We start from the raw sequence: 13,398 nt of genomic DNA, 5'->3' as shown, positions 1-13,398 counted from the left end.
AAGGGAAGATCTTTGATGAATCTGTTTCCCTATGTAGCGTGGCATGTGGAGATGGTTTTTAGATGGTGCACAAATGTCTTTCATCTCATTAGTAATTATTTATGTTGAGGTGTATTAGGAAACATATTAATATATAATTAGTAACATCAAGCTTGTGATTTTGTGGACATTCTTGCTTAGGACAGAGCTGAAGTAGGTATTTAAGTGAAAACAGGAGTGAGTCAATGTAAAGAAAGATATTAAGTTGATGAAAGTATAATTGGTACCCAGTTGCAGCTCAGATCACAAAGACAGCACTCAAGGTTGACCCTTGTGCATCCAGTGGTCAGTCCTGGAGAACAGAAAGACAGCCAGCATCTTCAGCTCGTCTTTGACCTGCCTTTGCCGCAAGAGGCCTGTCTTCAGAGGCAGCTTATTGGAGCTTCTTCACCCTTCCAGTGTGATTTGGATTAAGAATCCAGAAGGTGCTGGAAACAGGCAGTTAGCACAGATGCATCATCTGAGTTCCTAAACACTGGAAGCTGGTCTAGTCCAGTCACTTTTGAACATGGTAGTCCTGTCCTGCAAGATTGTGGTAAATGCCTCGGAACTGTGGGCTCTGGTTTCATCATGCATTCCATGACTTGAGCGTTTATCTTTGAAGGGAGACTTTTTTTAAAAAGATTTGTGTATTGAGATATTCTTCATATTAATATGTTGGATTATCATTTTGGCATGTGAAGTGACCCAAGATGCTTCCCAACTATTGTTGATGATCCTATTTATGTATGTGGTTTTATTATTTTTTTTAATAGAGCGGTTCTAGGCTTTTGACTCTAAGCTCTTGGCTAGGGTTAGTATTAGTGACTCCTAGGAAGTAGGTAGTGGATCATCACCAGGAGAGGGGGCCCCCAGTCTGTGCCCTCAGGATGTACCAAAACTTAAAGAATAAGTGCAGACCAAGGTTCCTCATCCTTGTGGTCATTTTCTTTTGTGATTTTTATTTCTTTCACTTTCAAAAAAAAGTTCCCATATTATTTGCATATCACTACCTAAGGGGAAGATCCCCTGGAGAAGGAAATGGCAACCGACACCAATATTCTTGCCTGGAAAATTCCATGGACTGAGGAGTCTGGTAGGCTACAGCCCATGGGGTTGCAAACAGTCGGACACGACTGAGCAACTTCACTTTCACCTAAGAGTTGAATGGCATTTGCCTGATTGACCTCCACGTTGCAAACATTTGTTTAATTGTTCCATTTGTTTTAAATGCTGCAATTTTCTTTTCGTATTTGGAAAACAGTCTTTTTTTTTTCCACTTGCATAGATCCTTGAATAAAGCTATTAAGTGCTGATGTGCTTAATATCATTATATTACTTTGAACCAGGCATTGTTCTAAGCACCCTCAGAGGTAGGTGTAATATTGTCCCTGGTATTCAGATGAGAAACGGAGACACAGAGACACCTTGTAGCTTGCCCAAGGTTGCACAGCATACCTGGATTCAAACCCAGAGCTCGGCTTCAGCACATAAGTCCTGAGCTGCTCTACCATTTGGGGAGTTGTGAGTATGTCTTTACGGAAAACTCTCTATTAGATTTTCCCCTATATTGGAGGAAATTCACCCTCGCATTCCAGCCAATGCATCAGAGACTCTTCTTTTGATAATATGGCCAAAGGGAAAGTGAAAATGAACTCGCTCAGGCATGTGTGGCTCTTTGCGACCCCATGGACTGTAGCCTACCAGGTTCCTCTCTCCATAGGATTTTCCAGGCAAGAATACTGGAGTGGGTTGCCATTTCCTTCTCCAGGGGATCTTCCCGACCCAGAGATTGAACCTGGGTCTACCACATTGTAGGCAGATGCTTAAACATCTGAGCCACCAGGGAAGTCTGAAAACATGCATGACCAAGCTTACACAAATGGTGATGACTGTGGCTCTGGGCAGAAACTGATGGGCAGACCTCCCCTTTGAGCTCAGTAAATTTGGCCTTCGAGTAAATTAGAAAAAAGTGTCCCTCTGCCCAGATGCAGCTCCTTCAGTTCAGTTCAGTTCAGTCCAGTCACTTAGTCATGTCCGACTCTTTGCGACCCCATGGATTGCAGCATGCCAGCCCTCCCTGTCTATCACCAACTCCTGGAGTTTACTCAAACTCATGTCCATTGAGTTGGTGATGCCATCCAGCCATCTCATCCTCTGTCGTCCCCTTCTCCTCCCACCTTCAATCTTTCCCAGCATCAGGGTCTTTTCAAATGAGTCAGCTGTTTGCATCAGGTGGCCAAAGGATTGGAGTTTCAGCTTCAACGTCAGTCCTTCCAATGAATATTCAGGACTGATCTCCTTTAGGATGGACTGGTTGGATCTCCTTGCAGTCCAAGAGACTCTCAAAGTCTTCTCCAATACCACAGTTCAAAAGCATCAATTCATCGGTGCTCAGCTTTCTTTATAGTCCAACTCTCACATCCATACATGACCACTGGAAAAACCATAGCCTTGACTAGATGGACCTTTGTTGGCAAAGTAATGTCTCTGCTTTTTAATATGTTGTCTAGTTTGGTCATAACTTTCCTTCCAAGGAGTAAGCGTCTAATTTCATGACTGCAGTCACCATCTGCAGTGATTTGGGAGCCCCCAAAAATAAAGTCTGCCACTGTTTCCACTGTTTCCCCATCTATTTCCCATGAAGTGATGGGACCAGATGCCATGATCTTTGTTTTCTGAATGTTGAGCTTTAAGCCAACCCTTTCACTCTCCTCTTTCACTTTCATCAAGAGGCTCTTTAGTTCTTCTTCACTTTCTGCCATAACGGTAGAGTCATCTGCATATCTGAGGTTATTGATATTTCTCCCGCCAATCTTGATTCCAGCTTGTGCTTATTCCAGCCCAGCGTTTCTCGTGATGTACTCTGCATATGAGTTAAATAAGCAGTGTGACAATATACAGTCTTGGCATATTCCTTTTCCTATTTGGAACCAGTCTGTTGTTCCATGTCCAATTCTAACTGTTGCTTCCTGACCTGCATACAGATTTCTCAAGAGGCGGGTAAGGTGGTCTAGTATTCCCATCTGTTACAAAATTTTCCACAGTTTATTGTGATCCACAGAGTCAAAGGCTTTGGCATAGTCAATAAAACAGAAATAGATGTTTTTCTGGAACTCTCTTGCTTTTTTGATGATCCAATGGATGTTGGCAATTTGATCTCTGGTTCCTCTGCCTTTTCTAAAACCAGCTTGAACATCTGGAAGTTCACAGTTCATACTGTTGAAGCCTGGCTTGGAGAATTTTGAGCATTACTCCACTAGCATGTGAGATCAGTGCAATTGTGTGGTAGTTTGAGCATTCTTTGGCATTGCCTTTCTTTAGGATTGGAATGAAAATTGACCTTTTCCAGTCCTGTGACCACTGCTGAGTTTTCCAAATTGCTGACATATTGAATGCAGCACTTTCACAGCATCATCTTTTAGGATTTGAAATAGTTCAAATGGAATTCCATCACCTCCACTGGCTTTGTTCATAGTGATACTTTCTAAGGCCCACTTGACTTCACATTCCAGGATGTCTGGCTCTTGGTGAGTAATCACACCATCAGGATTATCTGGGTCGTGAAGATGTTTTTTGTATAGTTCTTCTGTGTATTCTTGCCACCTCTTCTTAATATCTTCTGCTTCTGTTAGGTCCATACCATTCCTGTCCTTTATTGACCCCATCTTTGCATGAAATGTTCCCTTTGTATCTCTAATTTTCTTGAAGAGATCTCTATTCTTTCCCATTCTATTATTTCCCTCTATTTCTTTGCATTGATCATGAGGAAGGCTTTCTTACCTCTCCTTGCTATTCCTTGGAACTCTGCATTCAGATGGGTCAGTCTTTACTTTTCTCCTTTGCCTTTTGCTTCTCTTCTTTTCTTAGCTATTTGTAAGGCCTCCTCAGACAGCCATTTTGCCTTTTTGCATTTCTTTTTCTTGGGGCTGGTCTTGATCATTGCCTCCTGTATAAGGTCATGAACCTCTGTCCACAGTTCTTCAGGCACTCTATCAGATTCCTTGAATCTGTTTGTCGCTTCCACTGTATAATTGTAAGGGATTTGATTTAAGTCATACCTGAATGGTCTAGTGGTTTTCCCTACTTTCTTCAATTCAAATCTGAATTTGGCAATAAGGAGTTCACAATCTGAGCCACAGTCAGCTCCCAGTCTTGTTTTTGCTGACTGTATAGAGCTTCTCCATCTTTGGCTGCAAAGAATATAATCAATCTGATTTCAGTGTTGACCACCTGGTGATGTCCATGTGTAGTCTTTTCTTGTGTTTTGGAAAAGGGTGTTTGCTATGATCAGTGCTTTCTCTTGGTAAAACTCTATCAGCCTTTGCCCTGCTTCATTCTGTACTCCAAGGCCAAATTTGCCTGTTACTCCAGGTGTTTCTTGACTTCCTACTTATACTTTTCAGTCCCCTATAATGAAAAGGACATATTTTTTGGGTGTTAGTTCTAGAAGATCTTGTAGGTCTTCATAGAACCGTTCAGCTTCTTCAGCATTACTGGTTGGGGCATAGACTTGGATTGCTGTGATATTGAATGGTTTGCCTTGGAAACGAATAGAGATCATTCTGTCAATCTTTAGATTGCATCCAAGTACTGCATTTTGGACTCTATGAGAGCTATTCCATTTCCTCTAAGGGCTTCTTGCCCACAGTAGTAGATATAATGGCTATCTGAGTTAAATTCACCCATTCCAGTCCATTTTAGTTTGCTGATTCCTAAAATGTCAACGTTCACTCTTGCCATCTCCTGTTTGGCCACGTCCAATTTGCCTTGATTCATGGACCTAACATTCCAGGTTCCTATGCAATATTGCTCTATACAGCACCGGACCTTGCTTCCATCACTAGTCGTGTCCACGTGTATGGGACCTTTTGAAGAAGGTCACCATTGTCTTCATTACCTCCACCATAGTTTGGCTCCAGGTAAATAGCAGGGAGGGAACACAGCTCCACCCATCCATTAAAATTGGATTAAAGATTTACTGAGCATGGCCCTGCCTATCAGAACAAGACCCAGTTTCCCCCTCAGTCAGTCTCTCTCATCAGGAAGCTTCCATAAGCCTCTTATTCCTTCTCCATCAGAGGGCAGACAGACTGAAAACCATAGTTCCAGAAAACTAACCAATCTAATTACATGGACCACAGCCTTGTCTAACTCAGTGAAACTATGAGCCATGCCGTGTAAGGCCACCCAAGACGGATGGATCATGGTGGAGAGTTCTGACAAAATGTGGTCCACTGGAGAAGGGAATGGCAAACCACTTCAGTATTCTTGCCTGGAGAATCCCAGGGTTGGGGAAGCCTGTTGGACTGCCATCTATGGGGTCACACAGAGTCGGACACGACTGAAGCGACTTAGCAGCAGCAGTGTAACCCATAAGGTCAGAGTCAGAAGCACAGGGATTTTTTTTTTTAAGGAGCTGTTGGTTTTTTTTTTTTAATTAATTTTTTTCTGTGTGAGATCTTTATTGCCTTGTGCGGGCTTTCTCTAGTTGTGGGGAACAGGGGCTACTCTTCATTGCACTGTGTGGGCTTCTCATTGCCGTGGCTTCTCTTGTTGCAGAGCACAGGCTGTAGGCACACAGGCTCAGTAGTTGTGGTACCTGGGCTCAGTTGCTCCGCAACATGTGGAATCTTCCTAGACCAGGGATCAAACCCGTGTCCCCTGCATTGGCAGGCAGATTCTTATCCAGTGTGCCACCAGGGACGTACCACACAGAGATGTTTTTGACCCCTCAGATTTCCCACTGTCCCTCAGGGAGGCATGCCGGGACTAGCACCTGCTGAGGAGATGGAAGGCTCTGTTTTGGGGAGGGACCCCCGGCTCCATGGATCTTTTTTCATATCGGACAAGCGTCAAAAGTGGTCTCAGTGGCCAGTATTCATGGTCTGTGTACACAAGCTGTGGACATGGCTGCCAGTGCCAGGCAGCCTGGGTTTAGGTGCAGCTGTTCATAGCAATTGTCTGGGAAAGCCCACTGCCAACTATGGGGTCTTTGGGGATCAGTAGAGACTTTGGGGACCGTGGGATTTCCCCGTCAGGAAAGAACTCAGTGCCACAGGAAGCAGAGCCTGGGAGCCCCTTCTAAGCGGGCCATTTCCCTACAAAAGACAGCCTCAACAACTCAGGCTGAATACTCTGGTTAATTCTGAATAATTCTGCTCCTTGCATGCTGCTGCTGCTGCTAAGTCACTTCAGTCGTGTCTGACTCTGTGCAACCCCATAGACGGCAGCCCACCAGGCTCCTCTGTCCCTAGGATTCTCCAGACAAGAATACTGGAGTGGGTTGCCATTTCTTTCTCCCGCTCTTTGCATAAAATAGTAATAATGGCAGCTACCTTTATCAAGACTTCCTATGTGCAGGCACTGTGCAAAATGCTTCCCACATATTATCTCATTGAATCCTGACAAAAATCTAAAAGCACAAGCACTATTATCCCCACTTAACAGTTGAGAAATGGGCTTCCCTGGTGGCTCAGACTGTAAAGAATCTGCCTGCACTGCAGGAGACCCAGGTTTAATCATGGGGTTGCAAAGAGTCAGGCACAACTGAGTGACTAATACTTTCACTCACAGATGAGAAAATTAAGACTCTGAAAGGTCAACCTCTTGTGGCCATTAATTGAGCCCCTGCCCACTGGAGGAAGTAACAGAGCCAGACCCTAATGGGGGACTGACTCGCAAGCCCTCCCCTTTCTGACCCTGATGAGAAAGTAAGCCCTTTCTGGGTCCTTAACTTTGGGCAATTGGTGGCCTGTCAAAGCCCCAGGGTTTGCTTATCAGTGTTGTGGGTGGGAATCTGTCATTGCCCTGCCCTATAGGACGAGATGGTGACTCCACCATCACCCCACCATGGAGTGAAACAGTGGGGCGCCTACAGCACCCCCCATACCACCCCCAGACACCTCCCCAAAGTGTGGGGCAGTGACCCCCCCAAAGGACATCTCCACAGGGTGTGTGAGTATGGTCACTGCCTCAACACCATAGCAGAGGAGATCGAAGACTCAGACGTGACCTCAGCACGACAGAGCCATAAATTCTTAGCATTTCAGGGCGAGAATGGGCATGAAAGTGCTTCTAAATCAGGGCCTTCCAACTTCTCATGGAACATAGAGAATGAACATGTTTGTATCCAACACAAAGGTAAAGGGCCGAGGCATCTTATGCCTGCTGGTGATGGGGGTGGATACTCCTGCAGCTCCCGGCCAGACCCGTCATCCAAAGAGCAAGAACATCAACACTTAAGCTCACCTGAAGCATTCACTCAAGGCACACCTGTCGGAACTGCTCCAGTCCAGCCTTTTTCTGCACCCAAATCCCATAATAAGCCTGTTCTTCCTTGCTTTGCTCCCATAGCTCTTGTGGTTAGCAGCTGGCACCCCATCCACCCTCCATCAGCTTTTCACTCTGGAGGTTAGGTTGTTTCTAGTCTGAGGGTATTATGGTGTTGCAATCGCTGTCCTTCCTGTGTTTATGTGCACGCATGCACACACATGCACACACCCATGCATATAAGCCCACAGAGACACCTACACAAGAAGTGCAACTGTTATGTCCTCGCTATCATACTTTAAATGCAATAGAGACTGCCAGACTACTCGCTAGTGACTGCGCCAGCTCAGACCCCGTCAGCATGTAGGCTTAGTCAATACCTGGTATTATGAAACATTTACATCTTTGTGAATGGAATGGTTGCCATATTGACTTTTTTTTTTTATGCTTAACTCCAATTAGCATAAAATTTAAAATTGCTTCTTTAAAATTTTTTTCTGCCTCCTGGGAGCATGTAGGGTACACAAAGGTAGGGGTTTCTTTACTGTTTATTGATGGATTCTGGATGCCTAGAACAGTGCTGAGCACACAGTAGGTGCTTAATAAATATTTCCTGACTGAATAAATGAATAGATTAGACATTGATATGATCCAAAATATCAGTTCAGTTTAGTTGCTCAGTCGTGTCCAACTCTGCGATCTCATGGACTGCAGCACGCCAGGCTTCCCTGTCTATCACCAACTCCCTGAACTTGCTCAAACTCATGTCCATAGAGTCAGTGATGCCATCCAACCCTCTCATCCTCTGTCATCCCCTTCTCCTCCTGCCTTCAGTCTTTCCCAGCTTCAGGGTCTTTTCCAATGAATCAGTTCTTCACATCAGGTGGCCAAAGTATTGGAACTTCAGCTTCAGCATTAGTCCTTCCAATGAATGTTCAGTACTGGTTTCCTGTAGGATTGACAGGTTTGATCTCCTTGCAGTCCAAGGGACTCTCAAGAGCCTTCTCCAACACCACAGTTCAAAAGCATCAATTCTTCAGTGCTCAGCTTTCTTTATAGTCCAACTCTCACATTCATACATGACTACTGGAAAAACCATTTGCCAATGGCCCTTTGTTGGCAAAGTAATGTCTCCCTTTTTTAATATGCTGTCTAGGTTGGTCATGGCTTTTCTTCCAGGGAGCAAACATCTTTTAATTTCATGGCTGCAGTAACTATCTGCAGTGATTTTGAAGCCCAAGAAAATAAAGTCTGTCACTGTTTCCATTGTTTCCCATCATTTGTCATGAAGTGATGGGACTGGATGCCATGATCTTAGTTTTTTGGATGTTGAGTTTTATAAAAGGTGCCAAAGAAGTAATTCATTTTTATTTAATTTTATTTATTTTCTATGGTGGAAAGTTGCTTCACAATTTTGTGTTGATTTCTGCTGTACCACTCGAATCAGTCATAACACACACACATGTATATATATTCATTCCCTCCTGAGCCTCCTTCTCCTTTTCCTTCCCCCACCCCACCCCTCTAGGTCATCACAGAGTTCCAGACTGGGCTCCCTGTGTTAGCAACTTCCCACTAACTATTTTCACAGGATAGTGTATATATGTCAATGCTGCTGTCTCAATTAATCCCACCCTCACCTTCCTCCACTGTGTCCATTTTTAAAAACCTCCTTCCCTGCCTGTGTCCCCAACCATGTAGTTCCCCTTCTTTTCTTTTTTTAAGTAATTAATTTATTTCATTTTGATCGCGCCGGGTCTTCCTTGCCGCCTGCAGGCTTGCTCCAGTTGCAGAGAGGGGGAGCTACTCTCAGCTTGTGGTGTGCAGGCCTCTCATTGCCAGGGCCTATCTTGTTGCAGAGCCCGGACTCTAGAGCCCACAGGCTTCAGTAGTTGCTGCGCGTGGGCTCGGTGGTTGTGGCCCACGGGCTTGGTTGCCCCAGGGCATGTGGGATCTTCCCGGACCAGGGGTTGATCTGGTGTCCCCTACATCGCAAGGCAGTTTCTTAGCCACTGGACCACCAGGGAAGCCCCCAGTCTCCCTTCTGGAAGGCAGTTTATGTCAGGACTTTGTTGTGTGTCCCCTTGGAGATGGGTTACTAGTTCTCTTTTTTCTACACAAATGCACCCCTGCTTTATATATGGTTCTGCTCTTTCTTTTCTCTCACTTAATGATAGACCTTGGCAGCATTCCCCATCCCTGAGCAGCTCAGATAGGACCATTGCGTCCTTCTCTCCTGGAGGACTGGAGGGGCCACATTTTTTTTTTTTATTGAATTACAGTTGACTTACATTATTAGACTAGGTTCAAGTATACAGCATAGTGATTCAATATTTTTATAGATTATACTCTACATAAAGCTATTATAAAATATTGGCATTATTCCCATCCTTGCATCTTTCTATTTTATACCTAGTAGTTTGTTCCTGTTAATCCTCTTCCCATCTCTTCCCCCTCCCGCTTTTCTACCCCCACCCCCACCCACAGCTCCCCCGCATCCCACCCCGGAGCCACTGTTTTAAGGTTTTATCTTATCAACCACACTGCTTTATTTGGCTTTATGGAAGGACCCCTAGAGGCCTGTGAACTACAGCCTTGGGTGAAGGAGGTACATAAGCACACACAGACGAGACGGCCTATCGCTACACTGCAGACTTTCCCAGCACCCGCCAGAACAGAAGCAAGAGGGCCCATCAAGCGTGTGGTGAGAGGTGCCTGGAAGGCAGGTGACCGGGTTTCTATTTCCAGATCTGCCTGACTCACTGTGACCGTAAGTGCCTCTGTACTCTGGTTACCTTCCCTGTGAAATGGGCGTAATTCTGGCTACCCCAACATACCTGAAAGACACAGGAGGAAGTGCTTGAGAGAGAGGGTGTGCTTCAAGCGGGCAGAAACGGTTAACAGAGCATTTCCTCCAGAGTCATAAGGAAGATGGTTTTAATCTTTTGAGAGGAACCCTTTTTAAAATCATAGAACTGTTCTAACATGTATTAAGAAAAAAATGGCTTAACACATCAAACTTCCACAGGCATAGTGTTGCTTAGGATGAAGTTGAAGTTTTTCAAGGAAAAAAGGTGAATTCAGATGATGTTATATATTAAGTGAATAGTGATACAAGTGCTATAGGGATTTATCAAAAACTGTTCAGGTGGTATGCAAATGATTGACATTTGGGAAACATTGAATTAGCAGGTATTTGGGGGGCAAATAATGAAATCAAACTTACAAATACTTACATAAAAACCAAATTTAAGGATTTCTTCTTATTTAATGCAAACATATAGGACACAGTAAATCAGGTTTTGACAAATATTTTTTCTGTAAAGGGCCAGATATAGTTAATAGTTCAGGCTTTGTGGGCCACAGACACTGCATGTTCTTTTTTTTTTTAAACTCTTTGAAAACATCGGAGAAGGAAATGGCAACCCACTCCAGTATTCTTGCCTAGAGAATCCTGTGGACAGAGGAGCCTGGTGGGTTGCCATCTATGGGGTCACACAGAGTTGGACATGACTGAAGTGACTTAGCATGCATGCATTGAAAACATAAAAAGTATTCTGAGCCTGAGGACCATACAGAAACAGGCTGGGTTTTCAACTTTACAGATTCTTTCAGAAAATTAAGGAATTTATTGAACATATAATATCTGCTAGTGCCCCTAATGTAGGTACAACAACCTATCAGTTCAGTTCAGTTCAGTCGCTCAGTCGTGTCCGACTCTTCACGACCCCATGAATCACAGCACGCCAGGCCTCCCTGTCCATCACCAACTCCCGGAGTTCACTCAAACTCATGTCCATCGAGTCAGTGATGCCATCAAGCCATCTCATTCTCTGTCGTCCCCTTCTCCTCCTACCCCCAATCCCTCCTAGCATCAGACTCTTTTCCAGTGAGTCAACTCGTCGCATGAGGTGGCCAAAGTATTGGAGTTTCAGCTTTAGCATAAGTCCTTCCAATAAACATCCAGGATTGATCTCCTTTAGAATGGACTGGTTGGATCTCCTTGCAGTCCAAGGGACTCTCAAGAGTCTTCTCCAACACCACAATTCAAAAGCATCAATTCTTCAGCGATCAGCTTTCTTCACAGTCCAACTCTCACATCCATACATGACCACGGGAAAAACCATAGCCTTGACTAGACGGACCTTGGTTGGCAAAGTAATGTCTCTGCTTTTTAATATGCTATCTAGGCTGGTCATAACTTTCCTTCCAAGGAGTAAGCGTCTTTTAATTTCATGGCTGCAATCAATAGGGGACCCATTTATTAATGACATTTATAAATAACATTAATGTTCTACTTACTCCCTCTTTTTTTTCAGTATTATTATGAACTCATGGGGTTTTATGCATTTAATATATTTCAATTAATCCCATGCTTTTTTTTAAAAGATGTTCCAATTGTCCCATCTTTGCTAGTAAAAATCCCTTCAAGGAGTCCTTTTGACCCACCCCAGTAGTCTTTGATGGGGTTTCCCTGATGGCTCAGTAGCAAAAAGTTCACCTGCCAATTCAGGAGACATGGGTTCCATCCCTGGGTCGGGAAGATCCCTTGGAGAAGGAAATGGGAACCCACACCAGTATTCTTGCCTGGAGAATCCCATAGACAGAGGAGCCTGGTGGGCTACAGTCCAAAGGGTCACAAAAGAATCGACACAACTTAGCAACTAAACAACAGCAACAAGTAGTCTTTGATAGCTTGCTTTGTTTTCCGGTATGGTAAGAGATCTCAGGCTCATCTTGTACATTTCCTGCATCAAAACTCATATTAGCAGTTTTTCTAAGAAGCCCTGGTTCATTTTAGTCAAGAATGATATTTAGAGGCCAAAATCTAGGTGTCTGAAATGGGCACATTTGCATTTATGAACAAAAATGACATCCAGGGAATGTCCTGGTCCCTGAAGTGATTCCAACTGCCCCCCTGAAACTCTCCTTCACCCTCTCCAGCCTGGTACAGTGAGCCCCATCAATCGCTCTGACCTGGTTAACTTCTCAAGAACAAAGAGTCAGTCATGCTCTGGGGCTAAAGAGGCAGAAACATGAAAGATTTTTTCAATATCCAGAGTCCACTCCATTTTCAGGTTAACCTTCAATTAACTATAAAAATCCAGCTATCCAGAACTCTTATTCCCTGATAATCTTAGATAATTGAGGTTTTGCAGCAAAATTAAGTACAGGGAATTTTAATGATAGCATCTGACCTGCAATTTATAGGGGTCACAAAGTCAGATGTCCACATAAGCCAAGGCAGGGAATTAAAGAGAGTGAAGTGAGCTGAGCTAAGAAAATGGAGAATGGGGAGAACTGGGGTGAACTGGGGAGCACAGTCTAACAAGGGCTTTTCTAGAAGAAACTGCCATGTGGGGACAATTATCAAATCTTTCTGATTTTACAAAAGTTGAAGAAAATCTTAATTTTTTTTAAATGTGAATTTGCATAATTTTGAGATGGCATGGATTTAAATATTTTGTTAAAACTTTATTTAGATGTAATTTACAGACAAAATACTTCCATTTCAAGTATAGCATTTGATGCCACTGCTGCTAAGTCGCTTCAGTCGTGACCGACTCTGTGCGACCCCGTAGACGGCAGCCCACCAGGCTCCCCCGTCCCTGGGACTCCCCAGGCAAGAACACTGGAGTGGGTTGCCATTTCCTTCTCCAATGCATGAAAGGGAAAAGTGAAAGTGAAGCGGCTCAGTCGTGTCCAACTCTTCGTGACCCCATGGACTGCAGCCCACCAGGCTTCTCCGTCCATGGGATTTCCCAGGCAAGAGCACTGGAGTGGGATGCCATCGCCTTCTCTGAGCATTTGATGAGTTATTACAAATGCTTACATCTAATTAACCACCATCTCACTCAAGATATAAAATACTTGCATCACCTCCAAAAGGCTCCCTGGTTTACCCTTTGGGTGGATCCACTATTCATATTAGGCCCAGAATATCACTGTTCTGCTTTCTATCACTGTAGATTAGTTGTTGTCTTTTCCAGGGCTTCATATAAATAGAATTGTATGGTATGTACCCTTTTTGTGTCTAGCTTCTTTTTCTCAGCATAATAGCTTTTTAAAAAAAAATCCATCCATGTTATTGTATGTATCAGTAGTTGG

The 13,398-nt window shown here is 44.0% G+C and overlaps 1 protein-coding gene across 3 annotated transcripts in view; it reads left to right on the top strand.

Annotated features, from left to right (window-relative positions):
• The window catches only part of SCNN1B (sodium channel epithelial 1 subunit beta), a 71,066-nt gene that overhangs the window by 25,816 nt on the left and 31,852 nt on the right, over positions 1-13,398 (top strand). Inside the window, exon 2 of one of the 3 annotated variants that reach the window (XM_088832937.1) lies at positions 9,858-10,060. The exons of the other annotated variants lie outside the window; for them this stretch is intronic. The gene's annotated coding sequence lies outside the window, so the exon portion shown is untranslated. The remainder of the gene's footprint in view (positions 1-9,857; positions 10,061-13,398) is intronic. 3 annotated transcript variants of the gene reach the window in all.

Source organism: Moschus berezovskii, chromosome 27 (assembly GCF_049115385.1).
Source record: "Moschus berezovskii isolate FMDL1 chromosome 27, NW_MosBer_1.0, whole genome shotgun sequence".
In the NCBI taxonomy this organism is placed as follows: Eukaryota; Metazoa; Chordata; class Mammalia; order Artiodactyla; family Moschidae; genus Moschus; species Moschus berezovskii.
The sequence above is the reverse complement of the archived record's forward strand: the minus strand, read 5'-3'. Positions and strand labels throughout refer to the sequence as shown.